Below are 16,635 nucleotides of genomic sequence, written 5' to 3' on the forward strand. Positions count from 1 at the left end.
TGTTATACAGTTAATGTTTTATAAAATGTAAAGTGTTACATTTGTTACTTTTATGTTACTACTTCTTTTGTATAAAAAGTGACACATTTCACTGGCCGGCATTTGTTACTAATAATAATAATAATAATAATACATTTTATTTATATAGCGCCTTTCCCATGCTCAAGGCACTTACAGAATAAATAAAGAACAGCAGAATATACAGTATATAGCATTGTACAAACCAGATAAATAAACAAAGAAGATTAAGACAGTAAATTCTGAAAAAAAAAACAGACAACATAACTGATGGTCTCGCACATACACACAGGTTACATGAGCATCTTGACAGAGAAGTAAACTGAGAGAAAGGTAATAAAGTCAAGTAGAGCTAAAAGCCTTCCTGAACAGATGAGTTTTGAGTTGTTTTTTAAAAGAATTCATGGAGTCAGCTGACCTGATTAATTTCGGTAGGTCATTCCAGAATCTGGGCGCTATACAGCTGAAGGCCCTGTCACCCATGGAGTGTAGATTAATGACGGGCACAACAAGATTACCAGAATCATAGGACCTTAGTGGGCGGGCAGGCACATAGTGATGGAGAAGGTCACTGATGTAGTTTGGTGCGAGGTTATTTAAAGCTTTGTAGGTTATTAGTAGGATTTTATATTCGATTCTGTAGGACACAGGGAGCCAGTGAAGGCGGAGCAGGATGGGTGTGATGTGCTCGCTGCTGCTGGCTCGAGTAAGGACTCTTGCAGCTGAGTTTTGAATAAGCTGGAGCTGTGATATAAGATTAGAAGGGGCACCTGCCAGTAGGGAATTACAATAATCGATGCGGGATGTGATAAAAGCATGGACAAGTTTCTCAGCATTAGAGAAGGAGAGGAAGGAGCGAACACGGGATATGTTACGGAGGTGAAAGTAAGAAAGTGTCTTAATGTGATTTATGTGGGTGGAATAAGTGAGGGAGGAGTCAAAAATGACACCAAGATTTTTTACAGTAGAGGCAGGTCTGATGAGATCACTGCCAAGATGGACTGGGAAGGAGTTCATTTTATTAAGTTGCATTTTAGTCCCAATTTGCAGGAGTTCAGTTTTATTGCAATTTAATTTTAAAGAGTTCTGCTCCATCCAGGTTTTAATTTCACTAAGGCAGGTTGTGAGCTGAGAAAGCTCTGATGAAGTTCCACTTTTAACATTGAAGTAGAGCTGAGTATCATCTGCATAAAAATGATAACCCAATCCATAACTACGGATAATATGGCCAAGGGGAAGCATATAAATACAGAAAAGCAGAGGACCGAGGACAGAGCCCTGAGGGACTCCTTGTGTGACTGGCGCTGAGCTGGATCTACTGTTGCCAAGACTAACAAACTCTTGCCTATCAGTCAGATATGACTTCAACCACTGGAGGGCAGTGCCAGAGATACCCAGCATGTTCTCCATTCTGAACAGTAGGATGTCATGTCTGACAGTGTCAAATGCTGCACTGAGGTCTAACAGAATTAATATGCTGGTTTGTCCAGAGTCTGCTGCCATAAGCAAATCATTGGTTACCCGTAGCAGAGCAGTTTCACAGCTGTGCCGCGCCCTGAAACCAGACTGAAAGGGTTCCATCAAATTATTAGAGGTTAGGTAATTGGTGAGTTGGGAAGCTACAACACGCTCAAGAACTTTTGACAGGAAAGGTAAGTGGGAAATAGGCCGGAAATTGTTAAGATTGTCAGCATCAAGGCCAGACTTTTTTAACGTTGGGGTTACAGAAGCAATTTTAAAAGTGAGCGGCACAGAGCCAGTGTCAAGGGATGAGTTTATTATTGTTGTAACAGTCGGGATTATGGCATGAAGGCAGGATTTAAGTAGTGTGGTGGGGATGGGGTCCAGTACACAAGTAGTCGGCCTCATCTTATAAAGCAGGTCATTAACAAACGCAGATGTGACTGGTGAGAACTTAGAGAAGGAGCTGGATGGAGTGGGAAAACAGGGAGAGATATAAACAGATGATGTATTTATGTTGGTTGAATTATTTAGATCTTTAATTTTGTTACGGAAAAAGTGGAGGAATTCCTCACAGACTTCAGTAGAAGAGGTAGTTGGACCAGATGCGGAGAACAAAACCCTTGGGTTATCATGGCTACTTTCTATTATTCTGCCATAATGGGTGTTCTTGGCAGAAGTTAGTGCTTCTCTGTAAGCTCTTTGGTGGTCAGAGAAAGCCTGGATGTGCACGGTGAGGCCAGTCTTACGTGACATTCTCTCAAGGCGTCGGCCAGCTGCTTTCATAGATCGCAATTCTGAGTTATACCAAGGAGCTGAACGTTTAAAGGAAACCTCCTTATGTTTTAAAGGAGCTGTTTTATCTAATGCTGAGTGAAGGGCTGTGTTATAGTGGTGAACAAAACTATCTAGTGTTGATGGAATAGGTGCAGACAGTAAAAGATCAGAAATGGATCCAGAAAGGATAGAGGGACAGACATTTTTAAGGTTTCTGTAAGAAATTTGTCGTTTACAGGTAAGAGGTGGGAGAGGTAATGAGACAGTGAAAAATACTGCTTTATGGTCAGAGAGTCCCAAATCAGTGCTGTAAATGTTGGCAACAGATAGTCCAGAAGTGCAGATCAGGTCCAATATATGACCGCCAGAATGGGTTGGAAAATCAACATGTTGTGTCAAGTCAAAACAGTCCAGTAAGGACAGGAATTCATTTCTCAGTTTAGATGTGGGGGTGTCAATATGGATGTTGAAATCACCAAGAAGGATAATTCTCTGCGAGTAAGAGCTTAGGTGGGTCAAAAGTTCAATCAGATCGGATAAGAAGGATGCATTGTATTTTGGGGGACGATAAAGAACAATGAGTGAGACAGGACCTGATTCCGTTGTTAGTTTAAGAGCCAGGCACTCAAAAGACAATGGGCAGTCAATTGGGATTCTTTTAACGTTTAAGTCTTCTCTGATAATTACTGCCAGCCCGCCGCCATGTCTTGAGCTGTGAGGCTCTGAGTGGAAAGTGAAACCAATTGGAGTCGCCTCTGTGAGAGACGCAAATTCGTTTGGTTTTTTAAGCCCATATATGAACCTTCATGAAACTGGCCAGAAGCACAGCCATATGTTTAGTCCTTCATGTGCTATAAAGTAAATAACATCCATCCCCGTATTCCTATCAGTAACCCGAGCCACCAGCCCCTGCACCACCAGCTCACACTGTTTCACACATCATATCGATAGCAAATGGGTGAAAGAAAACTAAACTGATGCTTTATTTATAGGCTTTTGTTGTTGGGCTGCACGCGGCACGCTGTGTTCTGATTGGCTGTGCGGCTGAGCCCTGTAAAGCACCGACATGCCGTCCACCACATTCGCTTCATGCTTCACAGTCAGCGCAGTTGTGACGATCACGGGCTCCCTGTGACCCTCAGTTCGGCCAATGTAGTGTACCCCACCTGCAAGATTAAAAATATACATACACCTGTAATATCTGTTTCAGTTGATTGCGCGCACGATGTTAAACCGATAGCAGCAAGCAATTTCTTTGCAAATAAAAAAAGTCGATACTTCTACCTTTTTTTTTTCTTTTGGAAGCTTCCATAGTAAGTAATGCATATATTTTTACTTCAATAAAATAAGTATTGTGCCAAGTTACTCGTTACTTTATGAAGTAATCGGACGGATGTTTCTATTTAGCAACAAGTGACAAACGACACATTAACAGCCATCACAGTTACCAGCGTTTTTAAACGTAGGACTCTCGTGCAGGCGTAACACTCAATACCACTACTCCAGTGTTGTAAAAAACAGACGATCAGCCCCGATGTCATAACGGCTCTTATCGATAAATTGGTAAGTCCTTGGAATTTGAGTGTGTTGTGTTGTGGATGCGCACTAATATGGGGGTCTGGTGATTATACCCAGTTCAATATCCTTGCTCTGCCACCGTCTGTACTGGTGCTACAGTAATAATAATAATAATTCATTACATTTATATAGCGCTTTTCTCAGTACTCAAAGCGCTATCCACACAGGGAGGAACCGGGAAGCGAACCCACAATTTTCCACAGTCTCCTTACTGCAAAGCAGCAGCACTACCACTGTGCCACCTGTGAGGATCTAACCACAGTAGTGGTTGCTCTTTAAATAAACGGATGTAGCAACTGCATCCTTTCATTGGTTTCTTTTCATGGAAGGATAAGTAAAGTTAGAATTGGAAAATAATTACAAAAATGTTGTCATTAGATGTATTTCCAAAACCGTCCAGCCCTTACTCTGAGTCTGTTGTCTCTCGGCTTCATCTTATCTCTGTTGCTTATGCTGTCCATTTGAACTTGTGTGGCTGGGATGAAGTTCATTTTATTTGTCTGTCTGATCCAGAAGGATGTCATTGGTCTGCAGCTTTCTGCCCTGTTCTTCAGGTGTCCTTGTCTGATGTGTGGCTCTCCTAACTTTACTATTTTGTACTCATTTGTCACCTCATCTTGTTGAATCTCCATGTTTTGTGTTGTTTCCTGTTCTGACTTGACTGAATGTCCACTCATGTTCTTGGTGGCTGGTCCTGTGGCTTTCCTTACAAGATGAATGTCTTTGCCATCTCATACTTGTTTTTCACCTAACCCCATGACGTCCGAGTTTGCTGTCTGGTCCTTGGTTATCACCTGATCTTGTTGAATCTCGATGTGTCATGAATGTGATGGGAATAGCCAGGTGTGCAGCACTCGAGTTTGCCAACTCATACGTGATTTGCCAGTTGAATGTTGATGTGTTTTTGATGGCTCATCCTCTTCACTATTCCTTTTTTGTATCTTTTCCAGTGTGGTACCCAACTTTGCCATCTTGTACTAGTTTTCCACCTGATCCCATTTAATCTCGATGCAGCCGATCCTGCTTGATCATGTACAATCATGCTGTCTTGTCTTGGCTTTGTTGTATCTCAATGCATGGGTTAGATGGCTGATCCTGTCCACTATTCTGTTGTGATTTTGCTATTTTGTACTTGCTTGCTGCTTAATCTTGTTGAATTTTGATGTAAGCAAGTATGTGTTTAGGCGATTTTACTGCCCAGTATTCTCTTGTGATTTTTCTATCTTGCACTTGCTTACATCAAAATTCAACAAGATTGAGCAGTAAGCAAGTACAAAATAGCAAAATCACAACAGAATACTGGGCAGGATCAGCCGCCTAAACACATACAGTACATCAAAATTCAACAAGATTAAGCAGTATATACAGTGGGTACGGAAAGTTTTCAGACCCCCTTCAATTTTTCACTCTTTGTCATATTGCAGCCATTTGCTAAAATCATTTAAATTAATTTTTTCCCTCATTAATGTACACACAGCACCCCATATTGACAGACAAAAAAAAAGAATTTTTGAAATTGTTGCAGATTTATTAAAAAAGAAAAACTGAAATATCACATGGTCCTAAGTATTCAGACCCTTTGCTCAGTATTTAGTAGAAGCACCCTTTTGAGCTAATACAGCCATGAGTCTTCTTGGGAAAGATGCAACAAGTTTTTCACACCTGGATTTGGGGATCCTCTGCCATTCCTCCTTGCAGATCCTCTCCAGTTCTGTCAGGTTGGATGGTAAACGTTGGTGGACAGCCATTTTTAGGTCTCTCCAGAGATGCTCAATTGGGTTTAAGTCTGGGCCCTGGCTGGGCCATTCAAGAACAGTCACAGAGTTGTTGTGAAGCCACTCCTTCGTTATTTTAGCTGTGTGCTTAGGGTCATTATCTTGTTGAAAGGTAAACCTTCGGCCCAGTCTGAGGTCCTTAGCACTCTGGAGAAGGTTTTTGTCCAGGATATCCCTGTACTTGGCCGCATTCATCTTTCCCTCAATTGCAACCAGTCGTCCTGTCCCTGCAGCTGAAAAACACCCCCACAGCATGATGCTGCCACCGCCATGCTTCACTGTGGGGACTGTATTGGACAAGTGATGAGAAGTGCCTGGTTGTCTCCACACATACCTTAGTGCAAGACACATGACAGCCCGCATGGAGTTTGCTAAAAGACACCTGAAGGACACTGAGATGGTGAGAAATAAGATTCTCTGGTCTGATGAGACCAAGATAGAACTTTTTGGCCTTAATTCTAAGCGGTATGTGTGGAGACAACCAGGCACTGCTCATCACTTGTCCAATACAGTCCCCACAGTGAAGCATGGCGGTGGCAGCATCATGCTGTGGGGGTGTTTTTCAGCTGCAGGGACAGGACGACTGGTTGCAATCGAGGGAAAGATGAATGCGGCCAAGTACAGGGATATCCTGGACAAAAACCTTCTCCAGAGTGCTAAGGACCTCAGACTGGGCCGAAGGTTTACCTTCCAACAATACAATGACCCTAAGCACACAGCTAAAATAACGAAGGAGTGGCTTCACAACAACTCTGTGACTGTTCTTGAATGGCCCAGCCAGAGCCCTGACTTAAACCCAATTGAGCATCTCTGGAGAGACCTAAAAATGGCTGTCCACCAACGTTTACCATCCAACCTGACAGAACTGGAGAGGATCTGCAAGGAGGAATGGCAGAGGATCCCCAAATCCAGGTGTGAAAACTTGTTGCATCTTTCCCAAGAAGACTCATGGCTGTATTAGCTTAAAAGGGAGCTTCTACTAAATACTGAGCAAAGGGTCTGAATACTTAGGACCATGTGATATTTCAGTTTTTCTTTTTTAATAAATCTGCAACAATTTCAAAAATTCTTTTTTTTTGTCTGTCAATATGGGGTGCTGTGTGTACATTAATGAGGGAAAAAATTAATTTAAATGATTTTAGCAAATGGCTGCAATATGACAAAGAGTGAAAAACTGAAGGGGGTCTGAATACTTTCCGTACCCACTGTATGTGTTTAGGCGACTCATCCTGCCCACTATTCTGTTGTCGATTTTTTTCTATCTTGTACTTGTTTACCACTTGATCTTGTTGAATTTTGATGTATGCATTAGGCGGCTGATACTGAGCACTATTCAGTTGTCGATTTTGCTGTCTACACCTTGTCCCAAGCAGGATCGCATTCAATCTTGACGTGTATGTTTGGTGACTGATCTTGTCCACCATTCCTGTATGGGGCTCTCCTTTGTTGTCTCACCTCATGTGATGTCCAACTCTGCTATCTTGTCATTCAGTAGCACCTGATCTTTTGAAATCTCAAATGTCGACGATCCTGCTTGACTGGCTTTTCTTGTATAAAGTTTGACTTTGCTAACTGGTACTTGTCACCTGATCATTGTAGCCTTGGTGCATTGCGCTTGGTGCTTTCCTAGTGGTTGTTTGATGCCTGATCCCATTCAATCTCAGTTCATGAAGTGTGTGACAGGTTGTCCTCTCTCCACTATTCATGATGTGTGGCGGGCGCTCAGCTTCCTCATAGTCATTTGCCACCTGGTCAATGCTAACTCATTGTGTAGCTGATCCAGCTTGCTTAGATGATCATTTTGTGACATCAGATCTTTTTATTTTTCCCAATCTGGTCCTTGTGCACTTTCCGCTCATATTAAATTTCAGTGTGTTTGGCGGCTGATCCTATCCACTATTCCTTTTATGTGCGGCCTTTTAGGTGAGGTTTCATTTTTACCTTCTCATTCTTGTTTTCGACCTGATCCTGTTTAATCTCAGTGGTTCGTGTTTAGCAGTTGATCCAGTTTTGGGGCTTTTCCTTTTAGATGCCTGACCTTGCTATCTTCACGTTTATCTGACATTTGATCTGGTTAAATCATCATATAATGTTTCTTGTGAAAGATTAAGTCCACTGTTCCTCTTGTGGGACTTTCCTCATGTGATACCCGACTTTGTTGGCTCGTAGCAGTGTCTTCACTTCACCTGTTTAAATCTCAATTTATAATGTGTCTGATAACAGATCACCTGCCAATTATTTACCTTGACATTTGGCACCACTAAATGAAGTTTTTCGAGGCTGATCCTGTCCACTATTCAGATGTGGATTTGGCTCTCTTATACTTTACCACCTAATTGTGTTAACTCTTAATATGTCTGACCCCGCTTGATCAGCTGATCCTTGGGTAAGATCTGATTTTGCTATCTCGTACTCTGCTTGACCTTGTTGAATCTCAATACATGTGATTGGCGGCTGATCCTGCCTACAATTCTGTTTTGGTTTTTGCCCCCTGTTATTTACTGGTGGATCTTGTTCATTCTCAATGTATGTGTTTGGTGGCTGATCCTGCTTGTTATTCCTTTTATGTGACTTATCTTGTGTGTCACCCAACTTTTCTATCTCATAGTTGTTTGAAGCCTGGTCCCAGTTAATCTTTGTTTATCACATGTTTGCCAGGTGATCCTCTCCGCTACTACTGTTTTGTCCAATTATGCCATCTTGTTTACCACCTCATCTTATTAACTCTCGCTGTAGCTGATTTAGGTTTGTGGCCTTTTCCAACTTTACCATCTATTACTTGTCTGACACCTGATCCCACTGAATTTCAAAGTATGTTTTTGGTGGCTGATCCTTCCCACTATGCCAATTGTGTGCCTGCTGTGATGCCCAATATACTGATTGATCTCTTATTGCCCTCTAATTGTATTGAATCTAGGATGTGGCTGATCCTGTTGTGTGGCTTCCTTTATGAGAAGTTTGATTTTACCATCTCATACTTGTTTTCTGTCTGGTCCAATTTAATCTCAGTGTATCGTGTTTGACGGCTGATCCAGTTTCCCTATAAGAAGTCTAACTTTGGTGTCGTGTTTATCGTCATGAAATGTTTCAGGTAACTGTCCACTATTCCTCGTGTGATTCCCGACTTCGCTGGCAGGTGATCCTGTCCATTCTTCTTGTTGTGATACTTACTGTATGTGATGTCTAACTTTAATATCTCATCCTTTTATACCATCTGATCTGGGTGTCTCTGATCATGCTGTCTGGCTTTTCTTGTCTAACATTTGCCTGTGCTATTTATCTATTTATTGACAACTGATCCAGTTGTATGGCTTTCCTCTGATTGCCCGAGTTTGCCATCTCTTCTCTTTTTTTAATTTCCTGATGATTACTCATCTTAATGAAAACATTGGATGGCTGATCCAGTTGTGTGGTGTTCCTCATGAAATTTCCGACGTTGCTGTCTCGTGGTTGTTTAACTCCTGATCCTGTTTGATCTCAATTTGTCACATGATTGGGAGGTGATCCCCTCCACTGTTCCTGTTGTGAGTCTTATGCCATGCCCAATTTTGTTATCCTGATCTCATGAAATCTCGATGATGACGATCCTGCTGTTTGGCTGTTCTTGTGTAAATTTGGCTTTGCTGTTGGGTACTTGCTTGTCACCTGATGTGTTGAGTCTTGGTTATTGTGGTTGGTGGCTGATCCAGTTATGTGGCTTTCCTCATGTGACCCTCACCTTTGCTGTCTCATTGTTGTTAAATGTCAATGTGTTGTGTGTTTGGCAGATGATCCTCTTCACTATTCCTGTTGTGTGGCTTTTCTTTCTGTGTTGCCTGATCTTGTTAAATCTTTGTATGTCGTGTTTGATCCAGTTGTATGGCTTTTCTTTGTGATTTACCCAGATTTGTTGTGCCGTGTTTACCTGACACTCGGTCTTGTTGAAACTTAATGTATTTTCTTCCTGATCCTGTTAAATCTCAGTTTTCAGTGGTCAATTCAGTTGTACAGCTTTTCCTTAAAGATGGCCGACTTTGCTGTCTCATGTTTATCTATTGGTTGATCTTGTTAAATGGTCACATAATGTTTCTGGAGACTGGTCACATCCACTATTCCTCATGTGACCCCTGACTTTTCTGACTTATAGCTGTTTATCGATTGATGTGTTATGTTTGACGGCTGATCCAGTTGTATGGCTTTTCCTTAAAAATGGTTGACTTTTCTGCCTCATGTTTATCTATTGGTTGATCTTGTTAAATCTTAACCGTAATGTTTCTAGCGACCAATCATGTCCACTGTTCTTCTTGTGCAGCTCTCCTCATATGACCCCCAACTTTTCAGACTCCTTGTTGTTTATTGCATCCTTCTGTTAAATCTAAATATTCGGTGGTTGATCTAGCTGTACGGCTTTTCCTTAAAGATGGCTGACTTTGCTGTCTCATGTTTATCTAACGGTTGATCATGTTAAATCTTCACATAATGTTTCTGGAGACTGATTATGTCCACTTTTCCTCATGTGACCCCTGACTTTTCTGACTCATAGCTGTTTATCACTTGATCCCGTTCAGTCTCAATGCGTCATGTTTGACGGCTGATCCAGTTGTATGGCTTTTCCTTAAAGATGGCTGACTTTTCTGCCTCATGTTTATCTATTGGTTGATCTTTTTAAATCTTCACGAAATGGTTCTAGTGACTGATCATGTCCACTGTTCTTCTTGTGCAGCTCTCCTCATATGACCCCTAACTTTTCTGACTCCTTGTTGTTTTTTGCATCCTCCTGTTAAATCTAAATATTTGGTGGTTGATCCAGCTGTATGACTTTTCCTTAAAGATGGCCGACTTTGCTGTTTTAAGTTTATCTAACAGTTGATCTTGTTAAATCTTCACAAAATGTTTCTGGCGACTGATCGTGTCCACTATTCTTGTTGTGTGTCTCTTATCATGTGACCCCCACCGACTTTGCTGTCTCATAGTTGTGTAATGCCTAATCCTATTTAATCTCAATCTGTCAAGTGTTCGCCAAGTGAACCTCTCCACTATTCCTGCTGTGAGACTTTCTGCCTTATCACCTGATCTTGTTAAATCTCTGTATGTCATGTTTGATCCAGTTGTATGGCTTTTCTTTGTGATTATCCAATTTTTTTTGTGCCGTTTTTACCTGACACTCGGTCTTGTAGAAACTTAATGTATTTTTTGCCTGATCCTGTTAAATCTCAATTTTCGGAGGCTGATCCAGTTCTACGGCTTTTCCTTAAAGATGGCCGACTTTGCTGTCTCATGTTTATCTATTAGTTGATCTTGATATTATGTTTCTGGAGACTGATCATGTCCAATATTCCTCATGTGACCCCTGACTTTTCTGACTCATAGCTGTTTATCGCTTGATGTGTCATGTTTGGCGGCTGATCCAGTTGTATGGCTTTTCCTTAAAGATGGCCGACTTTGCTGTCTCCTGCTTATCTATCGGTCGATCTTGTCACATTGCCATGTAATGTTTCTTGCGACTGATCATGTCCACTGTTCTTCTTGTGCAGCTGTCCTCATATGACCCCCATCTTTTCTGACTCCTGGTTGTTTATTGTCTCCTCCACCCGTTAAATCTAAATATTCTGTGGTCAATCCAATAGTTTGGCTTTTCCTTAAAGATGGCCGACTTTGCTGTTTCATGTTTATCTAATAGTCGATCTTGTTAAATCTTCATGTAATGTTTCTGGAGACTGATCACGTCCACTATTCCTCATGCGACCCCTGGCTTTTCTGACTCATAGCTTGTTTATAGCTTGATGTGTCATGTTTGGAGGCTGATCCAGTTGTATGGCTTTTCCTTAAAGATGGCCGACTTTGCTGTCTCGTGCTTATCTATCAGTCCATCCATCCATCCATTTTCCAACCCTCTGAATCCGAACACAGGGTGACGGGGATTTGCTGGAGCCAATCCCAGCCAACACAGGGCGCAAGGCAGGAACCAATCCCGGGCAGGGCGCCAACCCACTGCAGGACACACACACACCAAGCACACACCCTAGGACCAATTTAGAATCACCAATCCACCTAACCTGCATGTCTTTGGACTGTGGGAGGAAACCCACACAGACACCGGGAGAACATGCAAACTCCACGCAGGGAGGACCCAGGAAGCAAACCCAGGTCTCCTAACTGCGAGGCAGCAGGGCTACCACTGTGCCACCGTGCCGCCCTATCTATCAGTCGATCTTGTTAAATCTTAACCATAATGTTTCTAGAGACCAATCATGTCCACTGTTCTTCTTGTGCAGCTCTCCTCATATGACCCCTGACTTTTCAGACTCCTAGTTAGTTATTACGTCATCCTGTTAAATGTACATATTCAGTGGTTGATCTAGCTGTATGGCTTTTCCTTAAAGATGGCCGACTTTGCTGTTTTGTGTTTATCTAACAGTCGATCTTGTTAAATCTTCATATGATGTTTCTGGAGACTGATCATGTCCACTTTTCCTCATGTGACCCCTGACTTTTCTGACTCATAGCTGTTTATCGATTGATGTGTCATGTTTTGGCGGCTGATCGAGTTGTACGGCTTTTCCTTAAAGATGGCCGACTTTGCTGTTTCGTGTTTGCGTAACAGTTGATCTTGTTAAATCTTCACATAATGTTTCTGGTGACTGATCGTGTCCACGTTTCTTCTTGTGTGTCACTTATCATGTATCATTAGGTGTAACGCTTTATCCTATTTAATCTCAATCTGTGAAGTGTCCGCCAAGTGATCCTCTCCCCTCTTTTTGTTGTGCGGTTTTCCAACTTTCTGCCCCATCACCTGATCTTGTTAAATCTCTGTATGTCGTGTTTGATCCAGTTGTATGGCTTTACTTAGTGATTTATCCAGATTTGTTGTGCCGTGTTTACCTGACACTCGATTTTGTTGAAACTTAATGTATTTTCTTCCTGATCCTGTTAAACCTCAGTTTTCAGTGGTTAATTCAGTTGTACAGCTTTTCTTAAAAAATGGCCGACTTTGCTAAAAAAATGGCCGACTTTGCTATCTCATGTTTATCTATTGGTTGATCTTGTTAAATGTTCACTTAATGTTTCTGGAGACTGATCACGTCCACTATTCCTCATATGACCCCTGACTTTTCTGACTCATAGCTGTTTATCACTTGATCCCGTTCAGTCTCAATGCGTCATGTTTGACGGCTGATCCAGTTGTACGGCTTTTCCTTAAAGATGGCTGACTTTTCTGCCTCATGTTTATCTATTGGTTGATCTTTTTAAATCTTCACGTAATGGTTCTAGTGACTGATCATGTCCACTGTTTTTCTTGTGCAGCTCTCCTCATATGACCCCTGACTTTTCAGACTCCTAGTTAGTTATTACCTCATCCTGTTAAATCTAAATATTCGGTGGTTGATCTAGCTGTATGGCTTTTCCTTAAAGATGGCCGACTTTGCTGTTTTGTGTTTATCTAACAGTCGATCTTGTTAAATCTTCATATAATGTTTCTGGAGACTGATCATGTCCACTTTTCCTTATGTGACCCCTGACTTTTCTGACTCATAGCTTGTTTATCGATTGATGTGTCATGTTTTGGCGGCTGATCGAGTTGTACGGCTTTTCCTTAAAGATGGCCGACTTTGCTGTCTCATGCTTATCTATCGGTCGATTTTGTCACATTGCCATGTAATGTTTCTTGCGACTGATCATGTCCACTGTTCTTCTTGTGCAGCTATCCTCATATGACCCCCATCTTTTCTGACTCCTAGTTGTTTATTGTCTCCTCCCATTAAATCTAAATATTCTGTGTTCGATCCAATAGTTTGGCTTTTCCTTAAAGATGGCCGACTTTGCTGTTTCGTGTTTGCGTAACAGTTGATCTTGTTAAATCTTCACATAATGTTTCTGGTGACTGATCGTGTCCACGTTTCTTCTTGTGTGTCTCTTATCATGTATCATTAGGTGTAATGCCTAATCCTATTTAATCTCAGTCTATCAAGTGTCCACCAAGTGATCCTCTCCCCTCTTTTTGTTGTGCGGCTCTCCGAGTTTCTGCCCCATCACCTGATCTTGTTAAATCTCTGTATGTCGTGTTTGATCCAGTTGTGCGGCTTTCCTCCAGCTTTGCGGTGTTGTGTTTATCCGACGCTCGGTTTTGTTGAATCTTAATGTGTTTGCAGCCTGATCCGGTTTAGCCTCAGTGTTATCGTGTTTTGCGGCTGATCCAGTTGTGTGGCTTTACACTTAGAGGCCCAACTTTGTCGTCTTTCTCTTTTTTGTTTTGAGCTTTTTAAATCTAAGTTGAAGTGTTTGGTAGCTGCCCCTGTTGTTTAGCTTTCCTCATGTGACACCCAACTAGTGCAGGCTCATGATCTTGATTTCCGCGCCGGGTGTCTAATCCTCTCTGATTGCACTGTTGCCCTTTTCCTCATTTTTATGTGTTTGCCTGTCATGTATGTCTTGTTTCCACGTTGTCTTTGTTTTCCTGCCCCGTACTCTGGGGGTTTTGATACTTTTTTTGTTGTTGGTTTTTGACGTCACTGGATGCCTCACCCAGACTCCTGCAAGTCATTTTTTTTCTTTCCCTCGAGCTAATAGCTTGACCTCAGAGTGACTCGCACGCACACCCGCTCACTCGGGTGCCGATGGCAGCTCTTTTGCATGACACCAGCGATCAGCCCGCTGCCAGATGCGTCAATCGTTTGGTTGAGGTCACCATGTTACCTCATCTGAGAGGCATCCCACCTCAGGGGGAGAGAAAGAAAGAGAGAGCAGCGTCTGAGCAGGGAAAGCGATGAGGCACCATGAGGTTCACTTCCTTCCTGTGGGCTGCCCACCTGTGTGGTAGACTCTGTGTTTTCTTAAAGCGTGTGTGGTGGACGTATGTGCCCCCTTTCTGATTTCTTTTTTTTTTTTTGCATGTTTGTCACACTTAAATGTTTCAAATCATCAAACAAATTTAAATATTAGACAAAGATAACCCGAGTAAACACAAAATGCAGTGTTTAAGTGATGATTTTATGTATTAAGGGAATACAAAACTACATGGCCCTATGTGAAAAAGTAATTGCCCCCTAACCCTAAACACTGGTTGTGCCACCCTTAGCAGCAACAACTGCAATCAAGCGTTTGCAATAACTGGCAATACTGGCAAGTTTGGCCCACTCTTCTTTGCAGAATTGTTTCAATTCAGCCGTTTTGGGAGGGTTTCTGAGCATGAACCGCTTTTTTAAGGTCAAGCCACAGCATCTCAATTGGATTCAGGTTCGGACTTTGACAAGGCCACTCCAAAACCTTCATTTTGTTTTTTTTTGTTTTTTTAAAAAGCCATTCAGAGGTGGACTTGCTGCTGGTGTGTTTTTTGGCTCATTTGTCCTGCTGCAGAACCCAAGTGCGCTTCAGCTTGAGGTCACAAACTGATGGCCGAATATTTTCCTTCAGGATTTTTTTGGTAGAGAGCAGAATTCAGGGTTCCATCAATCACAGCAAGTCGTCCAGGTCCTGAAGCAGCAAAGCGGCCCCAGACCATCACACTACCTACCACCACCATGTTTGACTGTTGGTATGATGTTCGTTTTCTGAAATGCCGTGTGACTTTTACGCCAGATGTAACGGGACGCACACCTTCCAAAATGTTCAACTTTTGTTTCGTCAGTCCACAGAATATTTTCCCAAAAGTCTTGGGGATCATTTTTTTTTTTTTGGCAAATGTGAGACGAGCCTTTCTGTTCATTTTGGTCAGCAGTGGTTTTCACCTTGAAACTCTGCCATGCATGCCATTTTTGCCCAGTCTCTTTCTTACAGTTAAGCCATGAACTCTGACCTTAACGGAGGCAAGCGAGGCCTGCAGTTCTTTTAGATGTTGTTTTGGGTTCTTTTGTGACCTCTTGGATGAGTCGTCGCTGCACTCTTGGGGTAATTTTTGTAGGCCGTCTACTCCTGGGAAGGTTCACCCCACTGTTCCATGTTTTCTCCATTTGTGGATAATGGCTGTGCTGCCTCGCAGTAAGGAGACCCGGGTTTGCTTCCCAGGTCCTCCCTGCATGGAGTCTGCATGTTCTCCCTGTCTCTGCGTGGATTTCCTCCCACAGTCCAAAGACATGCAGGTTAGGTGCATTGGCGAGCCTAAATTGTCCCTAGTGTGTGTGTGTGTGTGCCCTGCGGTGGGTTGGCGCCCTGCCTGGGGTTTGTTTCCTGCCTTCAGTGGCGTAGCGTAGTGGGGGCGGCAGGGGCGGCCCGCCCCGGGCGGCACTTTTAGGGGGCGGCAAAATTTCACAATAAATAATAATAATATCTTGTAAAAATTTGAACCATACCTAAATAAGGGGGCGGCGGAATTTTCCTCCACCCTGGGCGGCTGACACCCACGCTACGCTACTGCCTGCCTTGCGCCCAGTGCTGGCTGTAATTGGCTCTAGCAGACCCCCGTGACCCCGTGTTAGGATATAGCAGGTGGGATGATGGATGGATGGATGGCTCTCACCTTTAGAAATGGCTTTGTAACTTTTTTTTCAGACTGATAGATGTCAGTTACTTTGTTTCTCATTTTTTCCTGAATTTCTTTAGATCACGACATGATGTCTTCCTTGTTGGGCTCTTTTGGCGTACTTCACTTTGTCTGACCGGTTCTGTTTAAGTGAGGGGTCCTCAATCACAGTCCTGGAGGGCCACAGTGGCTGCAGGTTTTTGTTCTTACCCGGTTGCTTAATTAGAAACCAATCCTTGCCAATAATTTAATTTCATGGCTTGTTAGTGTTTTAACTCTGTCATGTCAGGTCATTCTCATATTCTAGATTTTTTCCTTTCTAAGGATATCATCCAAATGATTTGAAGGCTAAAATGGAGGAGTAATTCTCAGTCCTTCGCTTTTTCCTCTTCACTTTCCTTCCAAGTATTTAATTAAACCCAATAGTCTACGATAAATTCACACAGGTGTAAATGGGAACAAGTTAAATGGAGAAATGCCGGTCTCTTTTGTCATTTGCATCTTATTGCTAAATAGGAGCAATTAAAAACTGAGAGCAGCCCGGTGGCGCAGTGGTAGCATGGAGTTTGCATGTTCTCCCCGTGTCTGCGT

The 16,635-nt window shown here is 42.5% G+C and overlaps 1 protein-coding gene across 1 annotated transcript in view; it reads left to right on the forward strand.

Annotated features, from left to right (window-relative positions):
- Positions 1-16,635, forward strand: part of cers5 (ceramide synthase 5) — a 122,739-nt gene that overhangs the window by 46,442 nt on the left and 59,662 nt on the right. The gene's annotated exons all lie outside the window — the stretch shown is intronic.

This window comes from Erpetoichthys calabaricus, chromosome 3 (assembly GCF_900747795.2).
Source record: "Erpetoichthys calabaricus chromosome 3, fErpCal1.3, whole genome shotgun sequence".
Taxonomy (NCBI): Eukaryota; Metazoa; Chordata; class Cladistia; order Polypteriformes; family Polypteridae; genus Erpetoichthys; species Erpetoichthys calabaricus.